Source organism: Silene latifolia, chromosome X (assembly GCF_048544455.1).
Source record: "Silene latifolia isolate original U9 population chromosome X, ASM4854445v1, whole genome shotgun sequence".
In the NCBI taxonomy this organism is placed as follows: domain Eukaryota; kingdom Viridiplantae; phylum Streptophyta; class Magnoliopsida; order Caryophyllales; family Caryophyllaceae; genus Silene; species Silene latifolia.
The window spans coordinates 264134606-264146079 of record NC_133537.1 but is presented as its reverse complement, the minus strand read 5'-3'; the positions used below and the strand labels follow the sequence as shown (position 1 = coordinate 264146079).

Here is an 11474-nt window from a genome sequence, read left to right as displayed (position 1 = left end):
ACTTCAAGTTGATTGTGTCAATGTGAGCACTAAGTTGAGCACCCAATTGAGTAACGGAGTCCACTTCATGCTTTCCTCCTCTAGTAGCCTTGAGAGGTCTACTATATTGTGAGTTATGGACCGCCATTTCCTCAATCTTGTTCCATGTTTTATTATCATCAACTTCGGTGAACATTCCATTTGATCCCATATTGAGAATGTTCCTAGAATCTTCATATAAACCGTTCCAAAATTGTTGTACCAAAAACCATTCGCTAAGTCCATGGTGAGGACATGAGCGACAAATTCCCTTGAACCGCTCCCAAGCTTCATACAAAGATTCTTCATCCCTTTGCTTAAAACCCGTAATTTGAGCTCTTAGCATGTTAGTCTTTTCCGGTGGGTAGAATTTTTTGTAGAAAGCTAGAGCCAACTTCTTCCAAGAATCTATTCCGAGGGTGGCCTTATCAAGGCCCTTCAACCATTGCTTCGCGGTGCCGATTAGAGAAAAAGGAAATAAGACCCATCTAATTTGGTCTTGAGTCACGCCCGTTTGAGAGATTGCATCACAATAGTCGCAAAAGGTTTCCATATGAGAATGAGGGTTTTCACTAGGCATCCCCTCAAATTAGCTCCTCTCAACTAATTGAATGAAGGCGGACTTGGCAATAAAATTTCCGGTTAGATGTTGCGGTGTAGGAGTACCATTTGGTAGATTCTCCTCGGTGGGTACGGAGTGTGACGAGAATTTAGGCATTGTAGGTGGATTTTGTGGGGTATTGTGTAATGGGTTCTCCTCTCCTTCTATTGCGAAAGGGTTGATGAACTCACTAGTGGGTTGAACAACTTCACTAATACCACTTAAATTCCTCCTAACAAGTCTCCTATTGTTCGTCAAGGTTCTTTCGATTTCACGGTCAAAAGGTAACAAATCACCTTGTGACCTTCTAGACATGCAAAATATCAAACAACTCGAAAACAATTAGAACAAACCTTGAGGAGTTTTACTTCCCCAAGGCGAAGAAAGACACAACTAATAACAATAAAAAGGAAATCTAAATCAAACAAACACCGTCCCCGGCAACGGCGCCATTTTTGATCGGGTCCGTTTCGTGTTCACAATTAAAGATGTGGTCGTTGGGTCACGGTCGAATCAAAACACAATTTATAGCTTCACAAAAAACTCTACAATTAGTAAAGAGGCAAGTAAAGGTCGGATCCCAAGGGACGGGAGTTGAAATGAGATTTCTATTGAAACTAGTGGTGTCTTAGGGGTGTCACAATTTGGGTTGATGTAGAAGGTCACTAACTAAAATAGCAATGAAAATAAACTAGCAAGATGAATTAAAAAGGGGTGTAAACAAATGATTAAAAAGCACTAGGGTGTCATGGGATCATAGGGGAATCATGGGAATTGATCATACAAACATGTTCTCAAATTATAAGCAAGCAATTATTGTTGTGATGGATTGAGTTGGGTTATATCTTACAATCCTAGGAAAGTTTGGGTCCGGAGCCGAATCGATTAGATTGTACAACACCTACAAGTCGACTTAATCTTCCCTACTCAACAACATGCATGGTCTAATGAGACTCGAGTTGGGTTATGTCTTACAAGTCTCATTGAAAAGATAGAAGATGATAGTAAATGCAAGGATTCATAGGCTTAGCATTTCATCAAATATAACATGTGCATGAGTTGAGATCAAAACAAGCAAGCAAATAAAACATGAAAGCATATTAATTTAAGCATGAATCATTCCCCATGTTGGTTTCCCCTAATCACCCATTTAACCCTAGCTAAGAGACTACTCACTTATTATCATGTTGATCATGCTAGCAAGGTTGTCAATCATACCAACAATATGAAACATGATGAATAAATGAAAGTAATTAACAATAATTAAAAAGGGATTAAGAGAATTATACCTACTAATGATTCCAATAATAAAGCAAAGATAAAAGAAGTACTTGAATGCTTGATTGAGAGGTTGTCAATCTCCCAACAATAACCCAAATAATCTTCAATTACCCAAAATAAAGGATGAACAAAAGAGAGATTAAGGAAATAAAACTTGTATTAGAACTTGATTAATTGTTGATTACAAAACTAAAGAGAGATTTGATTGATATTAACTACTCTAATTATTGATAAGAAGAACATGCTCCTCTAATTAGACTAATGGGGTATTTATAGTGAAAATTAGGGAGGATGCATTAGGGTTAACTAAGGGCTAAACTAGTAATTACACTTTTTAGATTGAGCAAGGAGGAGCCGGTATTTTTCGAAGGAAGGGCTTCTTTCTTTGTAGCTTGGAGAAGAGGAAACCGTCTTTGTCTTTGGCCGGAACCGAGCGGAATAAGGTCGGGACGGGCGGATTCTGGCGATGGGGTCCGAGCGGATTCGAGGGAATCCGGGCGGATTGTGGAGGTGGAATCCGAGCGGATTATGGGAAAGCCGCACGGATTGTGCAGCTGGGGGACGGCCGGATTGGTGACAATCCGCACGGATTGTCACTCAGCAAGACATCTTCTTCTTTTCTTCCCTTTTCTTCACGAAATCCTTGGGGATTTCCTTGGGGACTCAAGGATCCTTTCTCAACATTGCTCTTCTACTATAATATGTACAAAGGCCTTCTAATCTTGTCTCTCCTTGATGCTTGGTCATTGAATTCGATCAATTTAGTCTCGTTTTGCCATGAAAATGCAAGATTCTTACTCCTTTCCTACCAAGGGATCAAAATCTCAAAGAATATGCAAAACAAAGAACTAAAGATAAGAAATGACCCAAATATGCACTAAAAAGCTTGGGAACAAGGCTAATTCGGGGGCTAAATATGCGCTAATTATGGTCACATCAATCACAAGGTTGTAAGTATTGACTACCCGTATGTGATGTCGACATTTGTCGTTTGAGTTATTATTAACTCACCTTATACTTTGTTACATCCAACAGGTTGTAGAGACAATTGAACCCCGTTTAAGTGAACACGGATTAGCATTATATTCGCCCATAGTTACTTACATGAGGTGACGTCTCGAAGTGACTAGAATGTGATGCGATTGATGGCAAGTTCAAGTGCCATGGAGTCATATGAGAATGACTAGTCGATCACATAGGCAGACTGTTAGGAACATTTTGTCGGGCCTTATGACCGCTTATAGAGTTCTGGCAAATTTATATAGCCTGGTCGTGGCGAGAGCTGCTATAGTATTCTAATGAGTCGATTCTTTTGCCTAAAGACTATTCACCTAAGATGGTACAGTTTCTGATTAACTTTGATTTGTGTTACTACGACCTTCGTAAATGGGGTCAAATGAGCATATTTTGGGTTATGATGGCTGTGGCTATTCGAAGGGAATAAGTGCGATAGGAATTGTCCACCCCTAGTCAGGGTTATAACAATATCTCAGGGGCACTCGAGGAGTAATGAACTGGAAATGCGTGGCCACGCTCGGAAGATATCTATGGTAGATAAATCCGGTCAATCAGTTATTCTCCAGATCGAGGAAACCACTCTCGATATGATCACTTGCAAGTACGACCTGAAAGACACCTTGCATTGAGTGGGAGATAGTAATAGGACAAGAGAATTGGTGACGCACACTTGTCGAGGACAAGTGGGAGATTGTTGGAATATGTGTCCTCCGACAATAATGCGATCACAACTGTTGATCATGATGATCACATGTTTAAGTCTCATTTTAAAGAATACAATTGGGAAGTAATATTTTTCACAACCGGTCCACACATATCGGTAATGATTGGCTGACTAGAGTTTGACATTACTGTCGTGCGAAGGTGGTGACCAGTTGACCCCCTTAGGTCATACCTAAAGGGTAACACTCTTAATTGATCATTTAATTGATCGTATGACGATACGGGTTAATTAAATTACTTAAAATTGACGGACGATTTTGGAAGTAATATTTACGTGTCTCATTGTAATTTGATTAAATAAGATACGGTCTAAGTAATCGAATTGTTTTATTACTTAGATGAAATTATTGTTTAAGGAAACAATTGCATTTGAATGAATAAATTATTATAAGTACAAGATGTTGTGATTTATAATTGGTAAAATTTTTGGTACAAGTAATTATGAATTACTAAGTCAATTTTGTATATGACGTATTTTTATTAATTTCGTTGATTTTTAATATGTTAAAAATACATAACAATTTTATGTGACATGTGACATGTGACATATGACAAATTGACAATTTGACAAAGATAAAATGGAGTCCATTTTATCCATGTAAACCGAAATTAAGGGGAGTATTAGGAATATATTGTGTTGATTATGTTAGTGGTAAACATAATCATTTCCTTCTAAACCTAACCATGCAACCCTACTTAATCTTGTGAAGACCACCTTGTGCATGCATTGGTCCCTTCCTCCCCATGCCAACCGGTTTTTCAAGAGGAGAAAACAATTGGTTTTTCTCCTTATTTTTACCTAATATACACTACCAAAATCTCTAGTGTATTATTCATTCCATTTCATCTAAAATTAGAATTTTAGAAAGATAAAATCTTCCTTCTCCTCCCTCTCTCTTAACCGAAATAATAGAGAGACCAAATAATATTTTGGGTCATTTTTACACAAAATTAATATTGTTCTAGTAATAATAATATTAATTTTATTAAGTTGTTATCTTGGGTATAAAACCTTGGGAGAGATTCTCTTCTTGAATCCTTGTTCATCCATTGAGGAGAGCTCAAGAACTCTCTTGTGCCCATATAAACCGAAATCCTCAATGTAAGAATGAAGATTCCTTCCTTATTTTACTTATAGCTTGCATGCATAAGATCATCTTTTAATTTTATGACTAAATTAAAATTATAACATTATGAATATGTTGAGTAAAGAGATATAGATTTCTAACAATCTAGCCAGTTGTATTTTATCGAATGTTTAGAGTTACCATTTGTGCTAATAATGTTTGCGTTGAAATTTCAGGTACGAAAAAGATAAGAAGATTGTTGAGCTCATGGATGGAAAATAATCAAACTATCTATTCTAAGGTATGGTCAATTTTTATATCCATGTTAATATGTTGTGATATAAACACAATATCTTGAAACATCTTTTCAGTTACGGATATGTACTTTCTTACATTGCCCACAACCAACATCACACCATCGTTTTATTTGGTAAAATTTTCTTGCTCTACTAACATATTGCATAGTTACGTTGGATTGCCATGATAGTCGATAGACTAATTTTTCCATAATAACCATCTTTTGTGTATATTTAGTTGGATTCATTTAGCAAAACGGAAAGATTGTACATCTTTTCTGCAAGTTAAAATCAATTATACATGTTCGAATTTATATAAGTCGCTTATTATAGTCTCCAAGTTCTCTTTTGTAGATTCTCCGCTCCGGTCTTAAAAATTTGAAGTGTCGAAAATAATATTAAAACTCATCATAATGAGGTATATCTATGCTTCCAAAATTTTCTCTTAAATAAAATTTAAAAAAATGAAAATTTACAAATAAGCTCGGTTAGATATAGGTTGGTTGTACGATGCAATTATACCACTGGAGGTGTAATGTTATTTTTGTTTCGTTCACTACAATTCTAAAAACAACTCATTACCTATAAATAGTGGGAGACGGCCTCTCATGAGACCTACTGTTATAAAAATTGCTTACAAGTTGGGTTTATTACCTTTTGCTTTTCTAACTTCTCTCGTGAAACCTATATTGTTTACGTTATTTTAGTCAAGTTTTTACGATATTTATAAAACGCTATAAAAGCAAAATTATGTCTAGCGATAAACAATGTTGGATTGATGAAATAGAGATTCATGAATTAGGGTTTTTGACTTTTTTCATATTTGCATGTTGATGTTGATGTGGTAAAATGGAGGACCGAGAAGCTTTGCATATTTGTTTTTAGTTTTAATTGAATTAAGATGTAATTTCAGGTATTATTTCTCCTAATTTGCTTCTTAACCAAGTACCCCATATTTGGTTTAAGCAGATACATTGACTTCAAGAGTATACGTATAAGATCATATTGCTCATCTATCGCAAAGTTTTGAGTTTGCACTATGAAAAAATAAAAAGAAATAAAAAAATATGTAAATATGTAGAATTCGGTTCATTTTTACGAACTACTTATGAGCGTAGAGTTTTCAACTATTATAAACTATCCCATGTTTAATTCAATGAGATAATAATATCTAATTCGCTAGAAAAAATTTAGCTTAAGTGAAATTCTACCATGATAATTGATAACATTAACACATTATATATGTCAAAAAAAAAGAAGCTTCCAGTAGCACAATCCTACGTAAATTAAATTTATATTAAGCATACAACTTTATCAAACCATCAGCGCCAATCCATTTGCGTCAATGTCATACTTACCATTAAGTTTATGTACTCAAAGTCGTATGTGATTTTTTGTTTTTTCATATTCAGGTTAGCAACATATGATGTTATCATTAAAGGAAGTTTTTTCGAGCGAGATTATAGAGAGTCCAACTCTAACAAACTACCTAATTTATAATAAGTACTGGATAAATAATTGGAACTGGAAAAGAAAAAATAAAATCACGTTAATTAATCTTCCATTGTAGTTTGCATCTCCAATTAGCGCCAGTCAAATTATAAGTTGAGAACTAATCAAATTGTAAGCTTCTACCTAATTGTTAAGATAATTATGATGTATGAGTCCTATTTCTCAATTGTTGATTAATGACAAATGAATGATACACCCCAAAGTTAACGGATAAACAAATAATCAGGACAGAACAAGTATAACTTAAAAAACATTTTAGAGCAGATTCAAACGAGAACATAATACTTTAGGAACTTAAGACAACAAATTAACAATGTCCCCTCCCTTTTGTACCAACCAAAAAAAAATCACAGCCTAAATTAAAATACCTTATGTGATAGATTTGTGATTAGTTGATCATGACATTAGTAATCTCATTATGAGTAGAACACCACACGAACTAAGTAGTAGCAAATAATTTTGCACAAAACAAGTTACTATATTATACGGCAGAACATTGCAAATAAGCGTTATAAAAACATACAAATGGGTATCAAGATTAAAGGTTGTGTGATTAGTAGGTTAACCCAGTTTGTAAGCCTTCACGACTAATTACTTTTGAGCGCATTAGAAGTGTGTCATAGTTTTAGGCCCGTGCATCGCACGGGCATTAAATCTAGTATATATATATAAAAGAGAGTTTTTTCGAGCGATCTCAGAGCGTCCACATTATCAAAAATTAATTTAGGAAAGTATCATAAATAATAATTTTTGATGTAAAAAATAAAGTGGAGAATCTTTTGATTATTATAATATATATATTTCCTAAATTATATTCAAGTGATATTTTCAATTTTTATATCAAACTTTTACATTTCACTTGGCAAAAAAGTATCGTTAAAAAAATTATTAAAATAATATAATTAGCTTCGTGGTAAAAAATGCTATCATTAGAGTACAGATTTCATATTATTTGCACATATTAAAACTTCTTAATATATAAAATTGTGTAATTTTTAGTATGTTTTGTCTCATATTGAAAAATAACGTAGGTGTGGTGAATATACTACATATAAATAGTAGAATTGTCCTACATCGAAAGATTAGTATAAGGTGATGTGATCCTATGATTATAAATAGGAGGCATATTTGGAACTTATGTATCCACCCAAAACTTTTGGAGTCTCGTAAATATTGTTTTAAAGAGCTCTTAAGATTTTCTATTATTATCTACATATGATATAAAAAATAAAGTGGAAATCGTTGGAACTACCCGGGAAAGAGTTAAGAACATGAACAAGAAAATCAAAAAATACAAAACTAAAGGTTTTATTAATGGTAGTCTCCTGACACAGTACAAAACTAAAGATTTTACTAATGGTTGTCTTCTGAATGCAGTAATAGAGCGTTAATGAGTCGTTATATGTACGATGTAGAGATCCTTATCTAATGATCGAGACTAAGTGGTTTTACCTTCAAAGAAAAATAATATGTATACAATAGTGGTTTTTTTAAGAAGAGACATGTACTTCTTGGTATGTTATATCTTTCACATTGAAAAATAATGTAGGCATGATGAACATACTACGTCTAAATAATTAAATTATGTATCTCACATCGAAAGAATAATATACGGTAGGGTGATTCTATAAATATAAGGTTAAATTGATAATTTATACCTATAATAACTTAATTTTTCAAAACTTATACCTAAGATAACTTTTTCTAAAAACTTATACCTAAAATCCTAAATTTTCTCAAAATTAATACCAAATCTCAAAAAATTATTAAAAAGACTGTTTTACCCTTATTAATGAGTCCACCCACCATTTTCCGACCACCTTGACCCATTAACACCCACATCCACTTGACAACACCACGACACCCTCTTTTTCCCCCACCGGCATCGATACCAGCCCCCATTGACGGCGCCCCATCACTGCCCTCCTCCGAGCGACCCCTCTAGCTCCACCCACATCCTGTTGAACACCCTACACCCATAAATTAAAACAAAAGAAATGGAGCAAACATATGCTCTTCTGCCAAAATTACCAATTGCACAAATAATTACCAAAACTGAAGTTCTCTTCATTTATTGCACAAATCATTACCAGTGACCCATGCGATCATAACACGGGTCCAATTTCGACCGAAGCGGGTGGCATTTGTTCCCACTTCTCTTCTTGCCCTCAATTCTTTTGATTATAATTTGAATTGAACTAGATTTGTGCTCGGTTTCGGGTCGACGGTAGCGGTAATGTGCGTTGTGAGTTGGTGAATGGTGAAGGACGTGGTGGTCTGAGTAAAAACGGGTTTGGTATTTGAATTCGGGTTTCATTCCGAGCTCGAGCAAACGGACCTGATCATCAGGGAGTTAAAAAGGGTGGTTCGCGGACATGAGGGCAGGGATGGACGATGGGGCTCCGCAGGGCTGGTGCCGAAGGGGAAGAAAGAGGATGTCGTAGTGTTAGCTATGGTGGATGTCGCTGTTTATGGGTGAAGGGTGTGGGAAAATGGTGGGTTGACAAATTAATAAGGGCAAAACAGTCTTTTTAAATATTTTTTTAAGATTTGGTATTAAGTTTGTGAGAAAATAAGATTATAGGTATAAGTTTTTAAAAAAAGTTATCTTAGGTATAAGTTTTAAAAAATTGAGTTATTCTAGGTATAAGTTATCAATTTTTTGATATAAAAGATATGTACTTTTTAATATGTTATATGTCCCACATTGAAAAATAATGTAGGTGTGGTGAATATATTATGTATAAATAATAGAACTGTCCCATATATATACATTTTCTATATTATATTAAAGTGATATTTATAATTTTGATATAAAACTTTATATTTCATTTGACAAAAAAGTATCGTATGAAAATTATATAATTAGATTGTGACAAAAAAAAATGCTATCATTAGAGTGCAGATTGTATTGTATTTTATCATTATTAAATCGAGTTGATGTCAAAGTAGGTGCGAAAAAAAATGGTGTACTTAGTATGTTATTTGTCCTACATTGAAAAGTAATGTAAGTGTGGTGAATATACTATGTATAAATATTAGAATTGTCCCACATCGAAAGATTACCATAAGGCAGGGTGATCTTATGATTATAAATAGAAGTCATAACCCAAAATTTTTTTATTCTCTTAAATATTGTCAGAGAGAACTCTTAAAAGAGTTTGTATTACTATCTCTACAATAATGATTTCTAACCTAAGTTAATCTTTGGAAAATCTTTTAGTTATTATAATATATACTCTGTATTTCTTATTTTATATTCAAGTGATGTTTCTAATTTTTATATAAAAACTTCGGAAAATTCACATGGTACCCTTGAACTTTGCCATTTTGCATGTGGTACCCTAATTTTTAAGTTTGTGTATAGGGATGGCAGTCTCACCCTTACCCTGTGGATATCCATCCACCCGAAATTAAATGGGTGGGATATGGATGACGAATGTTTTTCGAATTTAGGGTAGGATATGGATATAGGTGAATTTAGGGTGGGATATGGATTATCGTCTCTCACCCGCTTAACCACCCTGTGGATATCCGAAATTAATTTTTATAATTAATTTTTTATTAAGTTAATAATTATTTAGGTCATTAATGATTTCCTTCAAAAGTATATTTTTTTTTATCAGAAATTTTACTTAATTTTAATATCATACTGTTATTTAAGAAAAGTAAAACTTGTGTTTATGTGGATATTGTTATTTTCACTAATCAAAGTAACTTATTTTGTTAGTTTAATCAATAATATAATGCGTTGGTGGTTTCTTTGTAGTTGGCGTGACGTATTTGTATGGTCACTTGCTTTGCAAAGACACTTTGTTGTTGGATATATACTGGGTTGCTATTTGCTAACACATATTGTTACTTGAATTATGTATGCCTTTTAATTTATCGCCACAATTTTTTTACGATATATTATCTTTAAATTTTATAAGCTGTGAAAATATCCAACGGGTACCCGCTTCACCCGGTGGATATGGATATGGATGGATGAAAAAATATTAAATGGATGAGGGTGGGATATGGATGACCATAAATTAAATGGATATGGATATGGATATGGCTCCACCCCATCCATATCCCACCCATTGCCATCCCTATTTGTGTACATGACACCCTCCATGTTTGATTTTCATGCACAACATGCCCTTTTTCTCGCTTTAAAAAAAACTCAATTGCGCATAACTCCTACACCGGAATTCAGAATCGACCAATTTTTTTTTCCAAAAATGATTATCTCGTCATAATCTACGATTTGAGAAAAAAATTGTGGACGGACATTTTATAGGGTTTTTTTTAAAGAAAATCTCAAATCAACCATATCTTCGATCTTAAATTTCCGAATAACCATTTTCATTTAATCAATTTATAGATCTTGAAGAGGTAATCAATTTAAAAAAAATGAGTCAATTCCGATTTCTGGTCTATGATTTATGCTCAATTAAAAATTTTAAGAATGATAAAAAAGGCACATTGTGCTTGAAAATCAAAACCCAAGGATATCATGTGCACAAATTTAAAAAGTTGGGTACCAAGTGCAAAATGGCAAAGTTAAAGGGTACAACGTGAATTTTCCGAAAAAACTTTTACATTTCATTTGACAAAATAATGTCGGTAAAAAAATTATGAAAATAATATTATTAGATTCATGGTAAGAAATGCTATCATTAGAATATATATAGATTTCATATAATTTGCACATAGATGGTGTATTTCATAGTATGTTATATGTCCAACATTGAAAAATAATATAGGTGTGACAAATATACTACATATAAAAATTAGAATTTTCCCACATCGAAATATAGCATAAGGTGGGTGATTCTATGATTATAAATAGGAGGCATCCTTGAAACTTAGGCATCAACCCAAAATCTTTTGAGTCTCTTAGGTATTGTCTTGGAGAGCTCTTAAAAGTTTATATCATTATATTTTCTACCTATAGATTTTATATGTCCCACA

General features: G+C 33.6%; 1 non-coding gene across 1 annotated transcript; it reads left to right on the top strand.

Annotated features, from left to right (window-relative positions):
* Positions 1-257: 257 nt before the first annotated feature.
* On the top strand, positions 258-364 carry LOC141625898 (small nucleolar RNA R71). Its single transcript, XR_012535642.1, has one exon. It is a non-coding gene; the product is annotated as a small nucleolar RNA R71 (small nucleolar RNA).
* Positions 365-11474: the final 11110 nt, after the last annotated feature.